Source organism: Callorhinus ursinus, unplaced genomic scaffold, assembly GCF_003265705.2.
Source record: "Callorhinus ursinus isolate GAN/ISIS: 27379988/994484 unplaced genomic scaffold, GSC_fseal_2.0 scaffold20, whole genome shotgun sequence".
NCBI lineage: Eukaryota > Metazoa > Chordata > Mammalia > Carnivora > Otariidae > Callorhinus > Callorhinus ursinus.
Window position 1 is genome coordinate 476,147 of NW_027397082.1, and position 20,919 is coordinate 497,065.

The 20,919-nt window shown below is 48.6% G+C and overlaps 1 protein-coding gene and 1 long non-coding RNA gene across 11 annotated transcripts in view; one reads left to right on the forward strand and one right to left on the reverse strand.

Annotated features, from left to right (window-relative positions):
• The window catches only part of TACC2 (transforming acidic coiled-coil containing protein 2), a 207,225-nt gene extending 190,923 nt beyond the window's left edge, over positions 1-16,302 (reverse strand). For 3 of the 10 annotated variants that reach the window (XM_073904072.1, XM_073904073.1, XM_073904070.1), the window contains exon 1: positions 2,003-2,451. The gene's annotated coding sequence lies outside the window, so the exon portion shown is untranslated. Of the gene's footprint in view, positions 1-2,002; positions 2,453-16,201 lie in introns of those variants that run through there. The other 7 variants (XM_073904071.1, XM_073904069.1, XM_073904076.1 and 4 more) reach the window with 5 other exon arrangements.
• On the forward strand, positions 2,742-4,543 carry LOC141374616 (uncharacterized). The gene is made up of 2 exons (XR_012381626.1): positions 2,742-3,309; positions 3,619-4,543. It is a non-coding gene; the product is annotated as an uncharacterized lncRNA (long non-coding RNA).
• Positions 16,303-20,919: the final 4,617 nt, after the last annotated feature.

Here is a 20,919-nt window from a genome sequence, read left to right on the forward strand (position 1 = left end):
GAAGGCACCCCTGGCTCACGACTGAGCCACCCAGGCGCCCCTGAGAAACGAGTTTGTTCCTGAGTCTGTGTGAACGATGTACTCGCACAGGTGTATCCACAAATGGAGTGACAGGAGGGGCACAGGTGCCAAAGAGAGTTCCAGGGGTGGCGCTCTCAGGGTGTTTTCTGCTCCTGACTGTGCTCCCTCCAGAAATGCAGAGTGTGGCACTTCCCCCCATCAAGTGACCACAGAGCCCGGTGCCGCACATCAGGAGGCTTGAAATCCACTTCCCTTCAGTAACATACGGTTTTTATATTTTTTACTTGAAGCGCTTGTTTCATCAAATCAGTTTCGCTTCTGCACATATTTTTATGAGGGCAGAATGGTTTTCTTGGTGAGGAAAATGGGTTGCCGGGGCCAGACAAGGAATAAATCATCAGGTAAAGGGGCGGGCTGCCCGGACCACTAGAGCCGTGCCATCGGGCTCGCTTAGCAACAGTGATGATTAATCACCGTCCTCGGGAGGAGGCTTCCCATACAGCTCACAGAGTTCCACGAGACCCCATAACATCAGCAGGATGGGGACTCTCACCCGCGCTTTTTCTACGCGGAGAAACTACGTTACAGAAAACTTGTAAAATTATCAACTTTTAGAGCTGGAGCCTGAGAGATTACCAGTCTGACCCGGGGGGGAAACTGAAACCAGAGAAGGGAAGGGGGCTTGCCAAAGACCCAATCTGGGGAAGTCAAAGCTGGAAAACGGACTCAGTCTCCTGCCTTCTAACTCAAGATTTCTTCCACAGCAGTATTTACTTCCACCATAGTATTTGGTGGAGATATTAGCTCAGAAAACTTCGGTGATTGACTCACTTCAAATAGAATTTGTCCACTGATTGCTTATCCATTCAACCAACACTGACTGAGTAGTTACCATGTGCTACGCGTACTGAACAATTCACGGGAAAAGAAAATGTGAGTATTTTCAGCAGCACAAATAAAATGCCCCCAAACCGAGAAAACTGGAAGTGACATCAGTGTAGTAGGGATCGACTGATTCTCTCACTCCAAACCCTTGAGTCAAAAGGATACAATTCCTTAATCCTTTCTTGCCATCTACTGTTTATAAGATGGGGGAAAAAAATCATATGCTCACTTACAGAACGTTAAAATCTTCATGTATTTAAAATTGATCACTTCAGGGTTTTTTTTTTTTTTTTTTGAGGTTCATTTGGAAAGCGATGCCTCATTAGCAAACAATGATGGCTGTTAATCGTTATGCCTGTATCAATGATTGTCACTTCCCCAGGCCAAGCGTTTAACCCACACACAGTTGGGATTACATACAGTTTGATGTAATTTTTTTAAATTTTTTATGGGATCAGAAATGCTGATTCCGGGGAGCAGCAGAGGGAGAGGGAGAAGCAGGCTCCCCGCTGAGCAAGGAGTCCAAAGCAGGACTCGATCCCAGGACTCTGGGATCATGACCTGAGCCGAAGGCAGACGCTTAACTGACTGAGCCCCCCAGGTGCCCCAGTTCAATGTAATATTAATTTTTGCGTTTCATTCACCAGATTAAATTCAATAACTGCATTACAAATCAGAGCGCCCGAACTAGCTTTTTAGAAGGTAACAATGACAAAACTACTTCTGGCTCAGGGCGCCTGGGTGACACAGTCGGTTGAGCCTCGGATTCTTGATTTCGGCTCAGGTCCTGATCTCGGGGTGGTGAGATCGAGCCCCGTGTCGGGCTCCGTGCTCAGCGGGGAATCAGCTTGAGATTCTCTCTCTCCCTCTCCCTCTGCCTCTCCCGCTTGTGCTCCCGCTCTCTCTCTCTCCCCCTAAAAATTAAATCTTAAAAAAAAATACTAAACCTACTTCTGGCTCAGTGTGAATTTCAAAACCACAGAGAGAAGGCTTGGCTCTTTCGGGAACTCTCTCCTCCTGAGCTACAGCACTGCCAGCCCCTCGAGCTCCCCCAAGACCAGAAAGGAAGGCGGGTCCAGCTCTGCCGTCTACTTACATTCGGGGAAGGTCTGGGACTTTGGAGGCTGCGGGCCCACGGGAAGTCTGCTTTCCAGCAATTGGACTTTCTCTTCCACTTAGAAGCAGGTGAGGCCTAAGCAGAGGCGCTGGCCCACGTCATCCAGTTGGGCAAACAAGCCGTCTCCACCCTTGACACTGACACAAACCAGCTGCGCCTCATACCTGAGCCGCGGGCCGCGCGGAGCCGCTGTGATCACACAAACGCGGAATCAGCATTTCTGAGCCCATTGCGGCCTGGGCCGTTCGCGTAGAGGATTTTCCCCGTTATTACAGGAGCAGGGCTCCTTTCAGAGAGGGCTTATCCAGACTAAAACTGGCCCTGTGACCTGATTGGCTGCACCTAAGCGATCAGAATTGTCCTGCCCGGCAAGCAGGGCATTCACTCTCCAGATCATTCACTCGCCCTTCATGCCGCAGAGCAGGGACAAACCTTCCACGGGGAAAAGGAGTAAAATGCGCAAAGGGCTTCCTGTTGGCACCTGGAAGAATCCCACCCTAAGTAATGTGGCAAGACAAAGAGAACTTGTGAAAATAGGATGACGCCAGCAGTCTGGCACCTGTTTATAGTGTGTTGTGTGGAGAATGTACTTACCGAGGCGTGGCTTGAGTTTCAACAAGTGAAGTCATAAAAAGCCGCAGGCTTGGCCAGGGCGCTGAGAAGCAGACCTGCCCATCAGGGTGGAGGAGGCCTTGAGGCCCTTGGGTGGGACCGATGATGGGCAGCTGCCCAGAGCCCCTTGTGCCCGGCAGCCTTCCACCTCCCAGGATTCCTGCCATTATCACCAGGCAGCCACTCTTTGGCAGGAATGCAGCTGGTTTCGGTTTTGTGAGTCTTTCTTTCTGCAGAAGCCCCTGATCCCTGCCACAGGGTGCGACCCCTCCTGGGAAACAAGTTGGCATTGCATCAGAGCCTCCCTGGAGACCAGGTGTCTGACCAAGCTCGGAGGAGTGTCAGGAACTTCTTGGAGGGACATGTTGGATGTTGGGGGGAGGATCTTGGTGCCCCCACTTGTGGTTCGGACAGAGCAGAAGTGTATATGTTTCAACAAATGAATGGATAATCAAATTGTGATAGATCCATACATCGGAATATTAATCAGCCATGAAAAGGAGTGAAGCTCTGATACATGTAACCAACTCAGACGAGCCTCAAAACTTACTGAGTGAAAAAGGGCAAAAACAAACGGTCACATATTGTGTGATTTCACCGATAGGAAATGTCCAAAAGAGGCAAATCCAGAGGGACAGAAACCAGGCTGATGGTTCACAAGGGCTGGGGGCAGGGTGAGTAACTTCTTGATGGGTTCGGGGTTTTATTTCAGCGTGATGAAAATATTCTGGAACTAGATAGAAGTGGTGGTTGCCCAGCATTGGGAATGTGGTAAATATAACCACATTGTTCACTTTAAAATGGTTAATTTTGTGTTACGTGAATTTCGCCTCCTGTCTTAAAGGTGTGTGTGTTTCATATCTTGGGGTTCTGCATCTACTATTGTTTAAAAAAGGTATTCCATGGGGGAGGGGGGAGGCGGGAGGAGCGTCTGAAAACTGTTACTTTTATGTTTATTAACACCAGGTTTCTGTACAATTAAGGATTGGTGGGATGAGAAACAGAATGTTTGCCCCCCCACCCCCGCCGCCGCCGCCGCCGCCCTGCCAAGTCACAGGAGAATTCTTCTAGGGAAGAGAATCTTTTTAAGTGAAATATCTTGGATGAGCCAACTGGAAATGAAGAGAGGTCATTCAGGGGGCAACAGGGGCCAAACATAGAAAAAAAGAATTGGAGGCACACTCCTGGGGGAGAGAAGGAGGAAGAGAGGCTGGCCAACCAAAATGGCGGAGTCGCATAAGGACGTTGAAGGTGGGGAATGTTCAGGATTCAATTTCAGCCGTATACCTTCGTTAGTGCGTATTCCTTCCATGAACCATCTCCTCAGTCAACTCATGGGTGGCTACTAATATCACTGTCGCTGCCACTGTTGGTCCCATGACCACTGTCATGACTGCTGGATACTGGGCATCATCACTGATGCCCATCCTAACACTGCTGCCCGGAGGTGGCCACGGGGAAGAGAAAAAATAAATAGGCCAACTTCTCAGCTTCCGTCCCAGAAGCTGGTGCTCCATCTCTTGTAATAGAGTGGCTGGGCACTGGGGACGTGTTCAGATGCCAGGCACTATGGAATCCAGAGTGTCCACGTTCCTTAGTCATGATCACCTCTCCCCAGGGCAGTGCTCTGATGGAACCTCAGTATCAGTCTCCTTGAGTTACCAGTCCACACGTGTCCATGGCTGATCAGTTGCCCTCTCTGTCTTCTTCCAAGCTGGACATTAAGCAAGCAACCAGATTCCCATTTCCCACCACACATGGCTAAACACACATGTGTATGGGCTCCCTCGTCCATCTCTGGGACAACCTCCCTTTGGAGGCAGGGGTTGGGATTATGAACCGGACTACTGTCACATGAATACTAGCTTCACCACTTACCTGGTGTGTAAATTCTGGCAAATTATTTAATTTCTGTGTCCTCGGTTTTGTCATCTCTAAAATGGGAATCAGAGCAATACCTACCTCGCATGGCTGTAGTGAGTTAATTTCAGTAAAGCTCTCGGAACAGAGTAAGCCCTAGATAAACTGCTGCTGCCTGTTCTATCATTGCTGGCAGTGGGTCTGTTTGGAGTCCCAGTAGGCAAATCCCTCAGTGAAACAAGGCTTATACTGCCCTTCTTTTTATCCCTTCAGTAAAATCATGAATTTGGGTGTGACTACTAAGACATTTTATAACACACTCAGTAAGAAGAAAGTAAATTGTTTCAAGAACTTTTGAACAAGCCATTCACACTGAAATGTTTACTGGGCTGGTGACACACCATTCCGATCCTGTCCCTCTCCGTGGGCATCACTGGGCACCAGGTGTTAACTTAGCTAGAGTGCCTCTATGTCCTCAGGTGAGTTAAACTGCGTGTCTTTAAAAAGGATCCACAGTTTAGGCTTCTAATTCATTCCAGTGGCTTGCCACAAACGAGACTGAATCCACAAAGGTTTCTTCTACCCACTTGTTTCTGTACGGAGCCTAAACAGCCAGCTGATCTCAACCTACTCTCCCATAGATTAAATATATAAAATTCATTTTAAAAGATAATTGTTTGAGAGGATTTTTGTTTCTCAGTTGGTTTACTGGTGTCACATCATCAAAATCCCCAAATACCCCGAATGTAAGATAGGACAGTCTTTGATTCATTAATCCATGTCTTCATGCGTTCTATAAATACTGAGCTTTTTTATGAACCAAGCAAGCATTGAGGCGCTCGTGCGCTCTTTAATACTTACGGCGAGGCCATGGGGTAGGTATTTTCTCTTTTTATGGATGAACAACCAAAGCCCAGAGGGATCAAGTCACATGGTCAAAGACCAGCGGAGAGTAAGAGGAAGGATGGAGTCTGGTTGGCCCCAGGCCCTACATTCACGAAGGATGTGATGCTCCCACCTTGGAAGATTTTTCTATACAGTTCAAAGGTAATTGATGGCCTTTTTCTCTCATTTCTTTTTCTGCTCATTGACTTCTGGAGTAGAGCATGGAGTTTTTAGCTGTTGGCAACCAGAACTGGTTGGGAGGGTCCCAGCTGATGCGACCTACCCCCCCCCCCCGCCCCGCCCCAGTTGATCTGCGAACAGTGCCAGGTACGGGCCGGTCACTTGCTGTGGTGGCTGAGACAGCCTAGCAGGGCTGGGTAGCCAGAGCACAGCTAGGAGGAGCCGAGAGCAGAACCGGGGAAATGGGGCCTGGGGCCAAGTGTGGAGGAGGAGGGGAAATGGAAACGTGAGAACCAGCACGGCAGCTGAGCGGCGCGGAGAGACCTGTGGGTGGAGGACGCCGCTCAGACCCAGATTGCGATGTCCAGGTCGGGCCGATGCCCCATTTTACGTGCTACGTGTAGGGTGGGAGGCGGCGGGAGCTGGGAAATCAGAGACGAGATCACGTCGGCCCCATGGCATCGATGATAACACGGAGGCTCAGAGAGGTTTTGCAACTCACCCCCACTGTCCTGTGAGAACAGCCTGCTGGGATTTGTTGCTACATCAGACAGTTGTACCAAGTTTTCTATTTAGGGATTTTTATTCTCTGTGTTAAAAAACGGGATGGGGATGTTTCTGTTTTAAAGGCTTAAGAAGTTTTGATTTTTCTTCTTCGTTGAGCACGTTAGGTTGTTAGTGCTGGAAGAAGCTTGGAGATCATCTTCACCGGCACCTCCTTCACAGATGGGGAAGCCGAGGCCAGGAGGGTGGGAATGATCTACCCTGGTGTCCCAGCGAGCAGGGGCTGGAGCCCGGTCTAGACTCAGACAGGCGTGCTCCCCCTGAGCGGGCCTCTGCGGTCGCCTCCGGACCAGACTAGCAAGGTCAGGGGAGACCTGCCTTCCCTGCTGTGGCATTGCCCTTGGGTCACAGTGGCATCCAGCCAGTCAGGCCCTGTGTCAGCTGAGCATGTGGGGAGGCATCGGCTGGAGGCGTCCAGCTTCTGTCCGCTCACTGAAGGCGAGCTCAGGTTCACCTGACCAGCGGTGACTTTGGCTGCCTGACGTGCCCAGCGACCTCAGCCAGCTGCTTGTTCCCACGGATGTCCCCAGCAGGCAGGAGACCTCATCTTCTCCCTCCCGTGGCTGAATGCAGTTGTTCTAACTCCCTACCTTGCACAGCTGAGCGTGGAGCTACTTATAGCTCTGTTATCATGTTCCCGTTTTAATACAAACAAACAGCCGTAGCCTGGGAAGGGGATTTATTGAGAGACCTCGCCTGCTTTCTGCTCTGGCAGGGACCTGGCTGCTCTGTGGGGTTTGAGTGACAGGACAGATCTTCCCCGCCACTCTCCCCCAGCCTCCCCCATCTCTGAGGCCACCAGGAAATTCAGATGGGAGAAGCCCGGCCTTGTAGCAGGCAGGGACTGGGAGGAACTCAGAAATCAGTCGCTTCTGCCCCAGGGACCAGAGACCACTGCACCCAGCCCCGCTGCTGGGGAGAGGCTGGGCCAGTCATGCAGTTACCGTCCCAGCCTCAAACGTACTGTATTCCAGTGGGGGACTCTGCCAGCCGGCTTCCACTTGGCCGGCTGCTCTTGCTAGGCCCTGCCGGAGGAGGCAGAGGCCAGAGGTGGAAGGAGGAAGGAGAACACACTCCTTCCTGTCTGTTTTTCCAGTTCTGGGAGCAGCGTCCAGCCTCACGGCTTCACCTCGGGAGCGGGGTGGCGGGGGACAGTCCCCCCTCCTTGCAGCGCTGGCGTCCCCTGTGCAGTCGTCCCAACGCCTACAGAGCTCGCCTCACGGCTGGGGCTCCCTCCACAGGGGTCTGAGGTTCCCTTCTGTGGGGCCCTCCTCCAAGCTTCTAAATTTGAATAATTCCAGCTTCTCTCTGCTCCCTAAGCCCTGGGTGTGATAACCGCCTCCTGCAGGCGCCACTTTCTGTCATAACTCCGAGTTGGCTTTTCTGCCTTGCTCTTTACCTAGATAACACGTCGTTACATCAAATTCTTTCTGCTAAAATAACCGAGACACTTCTGTCTTCTGACTCGACTGGCTGATAGGCTGGCAGAGCTGGGATTCCAACCCAGATCTCCTTTCTCCGGGTTCCGTGCTCCCTGCTTTGGAATCCAATAAACGTGTGTTCCATTCAACGAATGACAAGGTGAGTTCCTTCCATTCAACAGTTCTGACTTTAATAAGATGTAGTTGGGATTCCCCACCACCCCAGCAACCCACTGTCACCCAATCATAACATAGACTTCCTGTCAGGCCAATGTCAGTCTCTACCAGCAGCTTTAGAATCGGGGCGCACGAGAGCTCTAGCTCATCGCAGGGCTTCCCGACCTCTCACGTCTTGGCACACGTACTCTACTATGAAGACATGTGCCCAGCCCCTGACTTGGGGACATGGACAAGGCTGCGTGAGTCTTCGTCCCCTGGCCGGGCCCCACCTGACCACACCACAGGTTGAGGGGATTGGAATCCTGGCACACCCGTGGCCAGTCTATACACTGGTGAGCCCTACTCTACGTAGGGCTCTACTCTGAGAGTAGCCTGGTAGCGAGGTCTCTCAATAAATCCCCTTCCCAGCAGAGCCCTACTCTGACTTAGTCTAATGCCCCCATTTTACAGATGATCAATCAAGGCCAGAGACCTTTGGTAGCTTGCCCAAATTTAAATCTCAGCTCCCCTTCACCCTCCAGCAGCCTAGTCCAGCTGATTCACAACCTGGCACCAGAATTTCTCTTGGGAAGAAACACTCTTTGGGCAAAGAACCGAATTTAGTCTGTGTAGGTGTCAAGGATTGGCAGGAACTGCAGCTCAGATGGCTCAGGGCCTCCCTGTGTGAAAGGAGAGTTAAGGAGGTTTGGTTCCTGAGGTGAAGGTCAAAGAAGAGGACACAGGGGTGCAGAAGGACCTGGGCATGGATGTGAGATAGAGAACGATGGAGGGAGGTCGGGGGACTGGCGCTGAATGCAGGCGGAGGACACTCGAGTAACAGTCGCGCCCAACGTCACTCCCCCTCCGCTGTGGCACACAGCTCTCCTCTTGGGCCCCAGATCTTCACACGACCACAGTCACAAATGCTTTGTGAGCACTTTGTTCTGCTGTGTTTTACTTTTGGCAGGGGCTGGGGGGCTGGAACTTGAAGAAGGAGCTGCATTTTATTCATATTTGGGTCAATACAGTAGTCAAGTAGGCGCTTGAGAGCAGAGGAGACCAGAGTATACAAGCCCTGGGGGGTTCACAGAAATCATGGGGTGCACCTTGGGGATCCCCTAGGCACAGACTTGAACTGGAGTCTAAAGGCGCGGAGAAACACCAACTGACGTCTGGGTGAGCGTACATTTGTAAACTTAAATAAAATCCACAGAATCAAAATCAGGGATCATGCATACTGTTTGTACTCTTTTTGGGTTTTTTGTTTTGTTTTTTAAAGATTTTTATTTTGGGGGGCGGTTGGGTGGCTCAGTCAGTTAAGCGTCTGCCTTCGGCTCAAGTCATGGTCCCAGGGTCCTGGGAACGAGCCCCGCATCGGGCTCCCTGCTCGGCGGGAAGCCTGCTTCTCCCTCTCCCACTCCCCCTGCTTGTGTTCCCTCTCTCGCTGTGTCTCTCTCTCTGTCAAATAAATAAATAAAATCTTTAAAAAAAGGGGGGGGTTAATTTTTTAAAGTAATCTCTACACCCATCATGGAGCTTGAACCTACAGTCCTGAGATCAAGAGTCGTATGCTCTACCGACTGAACCAGTCAGGTGCCCCTGTTTGTAATCTTTTTGAAACTGCTTTTTACTTTCCATTTCATAGTGGCATATCAAAAACAATCCCTTGTGCCTGTAACATCCGATTTAATAGCTGCAGTGGACACCAAGTTGTTTCCAAGTGTTTGCTGTTTACAAACCATCTCGTTCTGTATAGCTTGTCTCTGCCTGGATGGTCGAGGAGGTTGCAGGGGAGGTGGGAGGTGAGCCTAGACCTGCTGTAGGATAGATCAAGCAGGAAGGTATTGAAACCAGAGAACTGTGAATGGGGGACGGACTTGGGGGCACAAGTTGGCAGGATCAGACATGGGGGTAGGGACTGTCCGGGTGGAGAGCAGGTGGAGGGCTGGGTGAGCAAGGACACACAGTGTGGCTGGAGGCGGTGGGAGGGCTGCCGCTAGAGTGGGGATGGAGGACATCTCCAGAAGCACAGGGGCTTCTTCTTGTCTCAGGAGAGCGTTGTAGCCCTGCGCTGCCTTTGAATGCAGAGACCTGGGGTCTCCACCGGCAATCACAGCCTGGGATGTTTGATACAGGTCTTGAGGGGTCTAGTTCATCAGCTGGAATCTGGCTCTTTGGGGGACAGAGGCCAGGTACTTTTGGTGATGATGCTTTCTAGGTTTTGCACGTCTAAACCAGAACCTGGGAATAATCATGGAATCTCTGGGTCTGCTTGAATACCTCCAGTGATGGGAAGTTCTCTGTCCTGAGGCATCTCCTCTGGAGAGAGTTACACTGGATCATTGGAAAGTTCTTACTGTTGCTCCATAATTGAGGTCCCACCCGTGATTCCGTGAGATAGTATCCCAGGGCTCTGGACAGTAATGACACCACAAGGCTTGGGCTGCACAATGGTCAGTGGGTCAGGCCTGAGGACCAACAGGGACAATCTGGCTGACCTTATGAACCATTATCTTAGGCTGGCCCTTTTACTCAAGGGCCGACCTAAATTTGCCTTCTTCTGGGGCTACACTAATCACACCCTCAGCATCACGGCTGATGAGTGGGTGCTGAGAGCTAGCCAGCCCACTGCTGGCAACAGACACCAAAAGATCTCAGCCGAGACCAAGAAAACAACCCAGAGGAACAGCTGAGCCACGTCCAAATGCCAATCCACAGGATCAGAGACTAAATAAATGGTTATTGTTTTAAACCCCCAAGTTTGAGGGTGGTTTGTTACATGGCAAAAGCTAACTGATAAGATTTCCCCCAAAGTGCCCATTTCACTTTCCTTTATACCAGCTTACACCCAACTCTGGCTGGCCATCCCGAAGATCTGTGCATTGGAGCACAAAGGATGTCACGTGATGGAGGATCGATAGATGGATCCTGTTCCTCTCCCATGGTAAAATAACAATTTACAAGCATAGCCCCTTGACTGGTGATCAGTAGCATCAACTTGGTCCATGCCAGACTGAGTATCACTGCCTTATATCTCTTTGAGGATGATGCTCTGAGCATCCCACATTCTAAACAGTGCACAGTCCCTTAGCCCAAAATGGAAATGTGAAGCCACATACTGGTTTGCAATAAGGGGTCTCTTTTCCTCCTGTTAAAACATATATTTGATGACACGTTCAAATACAAGATTCTCCTTACTCACAATTTTCATATAGTCCTGTGCATACTGGATATTAGCAAAACCATATTTCTTATGAAAACAGGCTGTTAAAACCCACAAACATTCAGACATCATTTGAATCCAAACGCTAAACTGTGCTGTCATTTTTGGAAATCAAATGCAGTATGAACATAATTGGGAACTGCAGGCCAAGGGGAGGGTGGGGGGAGATGGGGGGAGGGCAGACCCGGCAGAAATCTTGAGCGTGGATGGGGTATCAGTGCCAGTTATATTGCAGCCAAGATATTATACTGATGAGCCATAGGTTAGAGCTGCACTAAGAAATTAAAGGTATTTGCCTTCTATACGACATAATACGACAAATGCAATTATTAGGACTTAGAGTTTCAGCTAACATCAAGCAATTTTATTATGTAAAATAGAAAATAGCTTTTTAAAACTTTTCTTCTTCAGATAGTTTTATTGTAAACCTATCTTTAAAAATTTCAGGTTAATAATAATTACCATATAATTTAAAAGTCCTTATAAACAAGACTTTGTTAAGTCCCATTTGCTCAGACTATAGTGCTTTCCACAAGAACAAAAAGAACATCTTAATCATATTTTCCTGTTTTTTTTTCTAACTAACTTTTGGGGTAGTGACCTGCATCCCAATACTTCCTCCTCAAAAGATATAAAACAATGAGCAGGAGAAAGTCAATGTGTGCAACCACCAGACCCTCAGGATAACTTGAAGACAGGAAGAAAACAAAGACAGTGAAGATATCTTCAAAATAACTGAACAACAATCTTGGAGCGCAATTTCTCATGTGCCCACCTCGGCCCTCCATGAATCTGTGGAAAGCACAGGTAGACCTAGTTGTACAGAAAAACAGCAGAGAAGACAGAAGGAAGCTAAACCTAATGATTAAGTTTCCTGGTTGCACTTCAGATGTGGGACCCGGCGCCTCCAGGGGAGCTCAGCCCAAGCACTGCTTCCCAAGCCCCAGCTCAGCCCCTCTCTCTCACCCCCGTTGGTTTGGTTCCTAGGACCATGTGTCTGACCCCTGTCTGGCTTCCGGAAGGTGGGCCTGAGGACTAATCTTGCCATGTATAAACACAGCTCCCAAAGGATAACTTCCTGAATTCTCTCCCAGTAGGATCTGCCCATCTGATAAGAAATCTGGTACTAATGACTGACTGCCCAATGGGCATTGTTCCTTCTCTATCTAGCTGTTTGTCCAAGATGGGCATCTGTGGTTGGGTTGGGTGATTTCCCCTCACACCTGTTCACCAAGACAAGTCAGCCTGAATCTCCTTGTTTATGCTCCATGAGGGAGAGGCATTTGCCAAAGCAGGGGCAGTCCCAGGGCGGTAGAGCGGGCTGGTGTTGGGGGCGAGGGAAGCACACCCAGGACATGCCAAATAGCGAAACTTCCACCAGGTGATGCAAACAAAAACATCACCAAGTGTTCTTCAAAGAACTGGAACACATGAAGGGATGATCTTGTGACTGACCAGGACTCAAGGGTTGGTTGTCTCATCCTTTCGCTATGAAACATGAGACGCAAAATAACTTTGTCAGATCCTAACTTGAGCCTCATTATCCGTTTCAGCAGAAACATATTCGCAGGAGTGGGCTTTTGAATGACCAGAAGTGAATACTAGGCCTTGCTTTTTTAAGCTCCCAGACTGACCAGCAAAATCATGTCCTCTCAAAATGAAAAACTTGGCCCCACTTACAAATGAGCACAACTAGAAAGAAAGAATCATTCGCGGTCTGAGCCTTGCAACTCAGGACTTGATAAGCATGGAAGGCAACAACTCTGAGGAGAGGCAGTCCTTTGGTAGAGGCTGCGAATTTCTTTGGAGCCCCAGAACACTGAGACACGACCAATTTTAGTCATCCCTGAGCCGATGTGAGCAGCTCGACTACACAGAGTTAGCTCTCTTTGCTAGAACAACATCAGCCTGTGTCGCTGGGTTTAATCTCTTTATAATTCTTTGGCACCAATTCTGGCACGGGGCTCTGTTGAGGCTATTCTCTGACTTGAGTGTGGAGCAGAATTTCCCCTTTTTAGGTCACAAACTCGGAGCGCTCAGCCGTCCCAGCGGCTCTCTCCACTGTGTCAATTTTAAACACCCTCATTAACAACATTTATGAAACGTTGGCAAGGTGGTAACTCTCTCGAGCTGCTCCTGCTATACACAGCCGTTTCACGAGATTGAAACACACGCACAGACTTGCCACAGCAGGCTAGGATTATAAAAACACACTGGTATCTACCTCTTCTAAACACAGCTAAATTAGGGAACCCTAGGACAAAGATCGTGGCCTGTCCAGTGACCCTCCCAGGGTTCAGATGAGCCCACAAAGAGTGTGCTCGTTTCTTGGGCAGGGTCGGCTGCTCCCTTGTCTCACCACCTGGACCTCGGTCCCCTGCCCTACGTTCTGTGTTGGGATAAGACCTCCTGTGCTGGGATGGACCATCTCACCCAGGCTTCTAATCTCAGGAATCAGAGATTTGGAGCACGGTCAGCATCCTCGTGAGTTGGGTTTTCTTCTGGACGGTACGCCACCGTCCGGTGAATTGCGTTTGTCCTGGTGCTGTCCCCTACGCCCTGCACACCCCTGGCCCATTCTGCACACGCCCTTGCGTGTAGTTAGCAGCACCCATCATTGCAACCAGCATTACTTCTCCACCCCCATAAAATCATACGTTTGAGCAAACAACTTTTGAGGGCCTGTCGTTGTCCTTTGCTCTGAAAATGGCTCATTTTTCGTTCTCCCTCATTCCCCACCTCCCACTGAGGCAGCATCCTGCCTACCGCACCAATCCACCTCTTCGACACCGCTCAGGGACTTAAGCTGGGCCAATCAGATCTTGTCTCTTGATATGTAATAGCGGCCCTGGAAGTCAATCAAGGGGGGGCCATAAATCACCAGGCAATGAGGAATGGAGGCTGGGATCAGTGCCAGAGAGACCCAGAGACAATGCATGGTGACTTGAGGGAGGAGCAAGTTTAGGAGCCCAGCGGACACCAGCCCACCCTCAGACCCGCGCTAGCTGAGAAGCCGGGATGCAAGGAGTTGCTACAGCCCAGAGCTACCTCTTCTCAACTCAAAGCAAGTTTCTGTTTCTTTCAACAGAAGTTCCCCGATTCACACCGCACTCAGAAGTTGCCCGGAATCTGCAGACTCTGGCCTTTGCTCATCCCCACAGCATCCGCCACTGTCGCCCCCGCTTTCCCCGGACTTCTGCCCACTAGGGCAGGCGCTACAAAATCCGGCTCTCCTTCGCCTTCTCCAGTTTCTCCTCCCACCCTCTCAGGGGAGCCATCTAATAAGATCCAGGCTTTGGTCCTCCAGCCTGGTCTCCTCAGATGATCCCACTGGTTCCCTAACTTCCTCTGCTGAGTCCAGGCAGAAGGCTCCAAATCTGGGCCCCCATTCCCAACTTCCTCCTGCACCTACCATGTTTTTAACTCTGGAGGAGATTTCTATTTAGAAGATTCACAGTTACTTAACCTCTTGAACTGTAAATTTATTTTTTTTAAAGATTTTATTTATTTATTCGAGAGAGAGAGAGAATGAGAGATAGAGAGCACATGAGAGGGGGGGAGGGTCAGAGGGAGAAGCAGACTCCCCGCCGAGCAGGGAGCCCGATGCGGGACTCGATCCCGGGACTCCAGGATCATGACCTGAGCCGAAGGCAGTCGCTTAACCAACTGAGCCACCCAGGCGCCCTGAAATGTAAATTTATATCTCTCTTCTTGGACCCAAACCCTCTCCTGACTTTCCCATTTCCACTGACAGGACTGGGTTCTTTCAGTCACATCCCCTGGGACCCTCGTGGTAATTCTGCAGCTCACAGTGATTGCTGCTTGGCATCTGCCTCCCCTCCAGCCCAGGTGCTCCGCAGGCTCCGGGGTTATTCCCAGGACCCAGGACATGGGGTCACTTGAGTGTCTGCTGAAAGAACTGAAGGGATGCATGATTGTGTTTTAATGTCCCCCTCTGTTTCATTCCTCTTGTCTCTCCGATGCACATTCACGGAGACCTCTGGATTCTTCCTTCCCGGTGTGTCTTTCACTCTCCCCTTCCTCCCTGTTCCCTTTGCTCCTGGGCCAGACCCTTATCACTACCCATTAGAGCTACTGCAGAAGCAAGCCAGTCTCCTGACTGCGATGACAAACCTGACAAGGGGCAGTCTGGGCACACGGTGGTAGCAGAGTTTTTAGATCTTCCCAAATCTCCCCATATAAACTGAGCCACAAGATAGGAAAACTGAAACCTCTGGACTTTTAAAACAAAACTAGACCATAAGACTTTTCCTGAACATCAACCCCCAACAGCCACGAGACCCACCTGATATTGGTGTCTGTGCAGGAGGACATGGACAGAAGCAAGAGGGCCCTGCCAGCTGAACCTGAGCACAGGACAATCCCAAAGTAGCCAACAGGTACTCACTAGGAAGGACGGCCTGCCAATCTGGGAGCAGCAGCTGAAATCAGAGGAGTTTTGCCCCCTATACACACGCATATGCAGACATTACACACTAGAGGGTATGTGGTCTGAGTCTGGGCATTTCTGTTTCATGGAATATCCTATGAAATATGACCCACACGGGCACACACACACACACACACACACACACACACACACACTCCACTAGGGTTCGCTAAACTAGATTTTCAAATGAGGCTCAGCACTCTGCCTTCCCTGGGTGTGGCCTGATGATTCAGTTCTGACACCAAGTCAGACTCAGAAACACAGTGTTTGTTGAAATCACATGGCAGCTCGAATTGGCAGGCGCAACACCAAAACTGGTCTGAAAAGGTACTTGTGTAGAGTCTAGAGAAACACTGCAAACATGTCAAAGTCAACATCATCAGGAGTTTTAAAATAACTTTTTCTCATAAGGTCTCCGTGTATTAGGGCCTCAGGGGGTCTATTAAATCATCATTCCAAAGAACCGCAAATACTTGAAAATCCAATTTGCAATGGGCAGAATCATAACAGAGGCCAGAAGAATGAAATTTCATCTCGCCAAAAAACCCTTATTTTACCAATGAGGGGACCAAGGTCTAGATCAAGGGGGACTTATTCTACCAAAAGGAGACAGTAACTTATTGGAAAGAAAAAAATACATTTCATGCAGCTTAGGAGATAGTGGGGGGGGGCATGGAAATAAGAAGCACAAATGTGCCTTTAACTTCCCTTTATAAGGAAAGAAAAGAAAGAAATGTATTTATCCCCTCTAATCTCAGTAGCCAAACCAGTTTAAAGCCACACGTTGTTCAAAGAAGAAAGCCGTCAGCCTGAGACTTACTTACCCAGGATCCTCTGAGCATGAGGAGCGGAGAGCTGAGAACAGGCCCTCTCTTCCCGATGTTAGGACTTTTCAGCACTGCCCTCCGCCCGTGGTCTGTCTTCCCCCAGGATCACATGGAAGTGTTCTATAAATGTGCATTGGCTTAAGGTTGGGAACGCTGGCCTGGGAAACGGCAGCGTGTAAGCAATCTGACCCAGGCTAGGCAGCAGCTTTCCAGAAGGCTCTGCAGCCCTGAGGGAGAGTAACAGAGGCCAGGGAGCGTGCAGGTACCCAGAGCCTGCAGATCTCTGTTGTTCTCACTCTACGTTTTGTTTGGGACCTGGAGAGAGTCTCAACCGCCTGGGGCTGCAATTTCATTTACTTGGGGCCATTCTATATTTTGGCCAGGACCAGCCACTTTTCAAAACAAAGCAGCCTTAAAAACAGAACAAAATGACAAAGTATAAAATTAGAGGTGCTTCTGGTAAACAGGAATCGGTCATTGTCAGCTTCTACCAAACTCATAAAATCAGGTTGTCCTTTTTGAAAATGTCAGCGTGCTCTCTTGAGAAAGGGAGATGAGCAGTTACTCTTAGCCCATCTCTAACTGGCAAAACTGCCTAAAATTCCATCGGTATTGAATGAATTAAATGTGCAACCGTACGATGGAAAACAAAGCAACCGTTAGAAAGAATGGATCCCTTTAGGTACCAACAGGGAAAACTCTCCAGGATACATAGGTGGGTGGGAAAAAGAATTAAGGTACATAACAGTATGTATAATATGTTATCATCTGTGCAAAAAAAGGTATCAGTTTATGTGTGCATACTACATTATGTGTAGTATGTATTTCTATGTTCCGAAAAAATCAGACAGCACTGTGCATATATATATATCTTTTTTTTTAATGGGGAAGGGACATAGGCAGAGGGAGAGAGAGCATCTTAAGCAGGCTCCATGCCCAGCACGGAGCCTGAGACGGGGCTCGATCTCACGACCCTGAGATCATGACCTGAGTCAAAAACAAGAGTCGCATGCTTAACCGATTGAGCCACCTGGGTGCCCTACATTATTTTACAAAATGTATAAAAATATATAAAATAATGACTTTCTGGAAATTCACAAAAGCAACTGGTGACAGTAAGTGGCTACCGCCAGGAAGGGGCAAAAACTGGGGGACAGGGAAGGAGGAGGATTTTCTCCCCACATATTTTTCTATTCTAGGAATTTTACCTCATGTGAATAGTAATTCTTCACAGAAAAAAACAATTTTTTAAAGATTTTATTTATTTATTTGACAGAGGGAGAGAGGGATCCCAAGTAGGCAGACCGACAGGCAGAGGGAGAGGGAGAAGCAGGCTCCTCACTGAGCAGGGAGCCCAACGCAGGGCCCCATCCCAGGACCCTGGGTTCATGACCTGAGCCAAAGGCAGATGCTCAACGACTGAGCCACCCAGGTGCCCTGAAAATTTTTTAAGTAATCTAATTTCCATTAGAAATATTTAATTTTCAAAATTGCTATTCAGGCACTGAATTCAATTGACCTTGATTCTTTTTCTTTCTTTCTTTTTTTTTTTTTCCATATTTAACGTCTTTGATTGGGTTGGAAGGAGCCCGTCATACGAAGGCCCCATCTGTGGGTTCCAAAGGAGGAGTCTGAAGGCTGGATGCCTGGGCCCTGGCTCATCTCCCCTGCAGCCGGGACTTGGAGCAGGTGCCCACGAGCCTCATGGTGTGTGAAACACACCCACCGCCCACCTTCTCCACAGGCCCAGCGAGGCCTGAACAAGACAATGTACATAAAAGTCCTCTGCAAACAGAAAGCCTTTATTCAGGAATAGAATTGTTCACAGCGATCACATTTGGCAAGACTTTTTTCTGAAGTTCTTGGGTAATTCAACACTCAGATCATGTAAGTCAAATGTTCCCATGAGCACAAGCCTAGAGGTAAAGCAGATATTCCAGAGGGCCTGTGTCTATGGTCGCTGGGGCGGATTTTCTCCTTAGCGCCTGTTTTAATCTCCCCAGCATCACCCCTCCCACTGTGCAGGGCGCCTTCTGTGAGTGACCTCCTGGCATGCCCCGCGGGCTGTGTTTCGGGCTTTCTTCTGCACCTAACTTCGGTTCCCATTTAATTCAACCAGGAGCAGTTTTCAGTGCTTGCATTTGTACTAACGCATAATGCTTGGTTGAAAATGCCTTGAGATGTAAGAATGGTGCCTTTTTTTTGCTTTGCTTTGCTTTGTTTTGTTTTGTTTTTTTATTACACTGAGATCACAAGTCAAAGTCCCAGGGCCCAGGCACCGGGTGGTTCCCACCACCCCACGAAAAACCGCCAGCCGCGGCTGAGCGTCTGAAATGGCGCCACCGTGTGGCAACACCGTGCAGCGTTAACCCTTCATTTGACCGGCCAGCCTTGAAATGCTTCTCCACCCAAACACCAATTAACTACCCCAAGCAAAAAATTGTTTTAATTTGGCGAGATTTGCAATGTTTTCAAATTTGCTCATAAAATGAGGTTCCATTAATATTTTTATTGCGTATTACTTATTTGCCCGACTTAAATTCACATAAATGCAGCCTTGCTGAAAATGTCTGGCATATGGCAGAGAACACAAGAAAAACAAAACGTTTCACAGGCAGTGCTTCGGGCTGTTGATTATTTTAAAATTCTGAGAGGAAAATAATTCAAAGTGATGTTATGACAGCAAACAGCGGACTTATGAAAATAAAAGGATAATGTTTAAGCCTATTATCTCCCGACACAGTGAAAAAGAAATTCTCATTAACGAAGCAGATGGAGCTCCTTTCCTCTGAGAATTCATTGAAGTGATAGCAAAGGAATTGTTTTTTTAAGTTTGTTGGGACCCTAGCGAAGCAAACTGGGACGGCACATCAGTCAAGCAATTGCTCCGTGTTTGTGGGCACCGGGAAGTGGACTGAGGTCTGGACTTGGAGGAATTGGGGCACAGGAGGCTCAGCCTAGAGCTGGGGTAAGAGTGGGTGGTGGGGCCTCAGGCCCAACAAGACCCAGTCTGCACTGCAGACCCAGGAGAGACTCTGAAACACCAGGAACAATGGAGGGAGCAGAACTGGGGTTGAACATTTGAAAATTAAAAACAGGTATAAGCAGAGCCTGTGCCTTCACCTTGTCCCACCCTCCCCTGATGCTCGCTGAGCAGACAAAAGCAAAATCAAATAAGAACCAAACCTCCCACATAGCCTGCACTAAAAAATTCAATAGAAGAGTGAAAGCAAACAAAAAATGTCAAAAAAATAGAATTAAAGACTTAAAATACGAAAAAATATTACAGGCTTAGAGAATCAATCCATGAGGTCACACATGCAGACATGGAACAAAAAAGTGGAAGGAAGAAATTATCAAGGAAGTAATACAAGAATATTTTCCAAAGTTGAAGGAGGTGAATCTCCAGGTCAAAAGGGCCCAGTAGGTGCCTGGCACAGTAACTTAAAAATCTCTCTCATGGTTCTGTGAGTTGGCTGGGCTCCGCTAGGTGGTTCTCATGTTGAGGGAGGGTTCTCATGTAACTGCAGTCAGACAAAAGCTAGAACCAGAGCCATCTGAGGGCTCAGTGGGGCTGGATGTCCCAAAGCCTCATGCACATGGCTGACGGGTGACACAGTCTTTGGCTGGCAGCTCACCTGTGACCTCTACATGGCCTTTCCATTTGTCTGGAGCTTCCTTATGGTATGGAGGATAGGTTCCAAGAGTAAATGCTCCCCTAAACAGAATGTAGAAGCTGCCAATCTCCTAAGGCCTGGATCCAGAAACTGGCACAGTGTCATTTCTGTATTCTATTGGTCAGACGGTGGCCCACGTTAAAGGGGAGGAGACATAAATTTGCTATCTCAGCAGGAGTGTCAGAGAATTCACAGCCATCTTCAATTCACACCAATCCTAAATATTTCTAGAAACAAAACAACGTAGGTCAATTACTGATAATGAGAGTCAGAACCAAACTCATTTTCCAGCACTCTCTCCCTTGGGTGCCACTCTCCAGCTACACGTGCCTCCCTGAAGTTTCAAATGTGCCAGACTCATTTTATCCTCAAAGACTTTTCTTTGCCATCACCTCTGACCAGAATACGATTTCCCTGTATCTTTGGGGAACTCATCAAGTCGCATCTCAAATGTCACCTTCTCAGAGAAGATGTTGTCCCTGCCCATCATATCTAAAATAGGTTGCAATCAACATTTATACCCTCAGCCTAAATTCTTTTAAATTCTTCATAGCACTTGGGGAGAAGGGGGAGTGACTGCTAATGGGCATGGATCGTTTTTTCCCCCAAGGTGATGAAAATCTTCTAAAGTTGATTGTGGTGATGGTTCCACCACTCTTGTGAATATAACCATTGAATCGTATACTTTGAATGTGTGAATTTTACGGCAGGTGAATTATATCTCAATAATAAGAAAAAAAATCTCACTCTGGCCTTCAGAAGCCAGTAGACATATTTAAATTGTTTTGCATCTCTGTTCGTCCAGCAGGTGTTAGTATGATCCCCGATCAGCAGCATGGGCATCACCTGGGAATTAGAAATGGACAGTTAGAGGCTCCCTCCCAGACATACTGAATCAGAATCTGCAGTTTTAACAGCCATCCCCGGTGATTCAAATGCACAAGAACATTCGAAAAGCACTGCTCTAAAGTGTTATTGAGGGCATGTATTTGAGTTTTGGGGTGACAAATACATAGCAGGGGTGATCCCATTAAGACA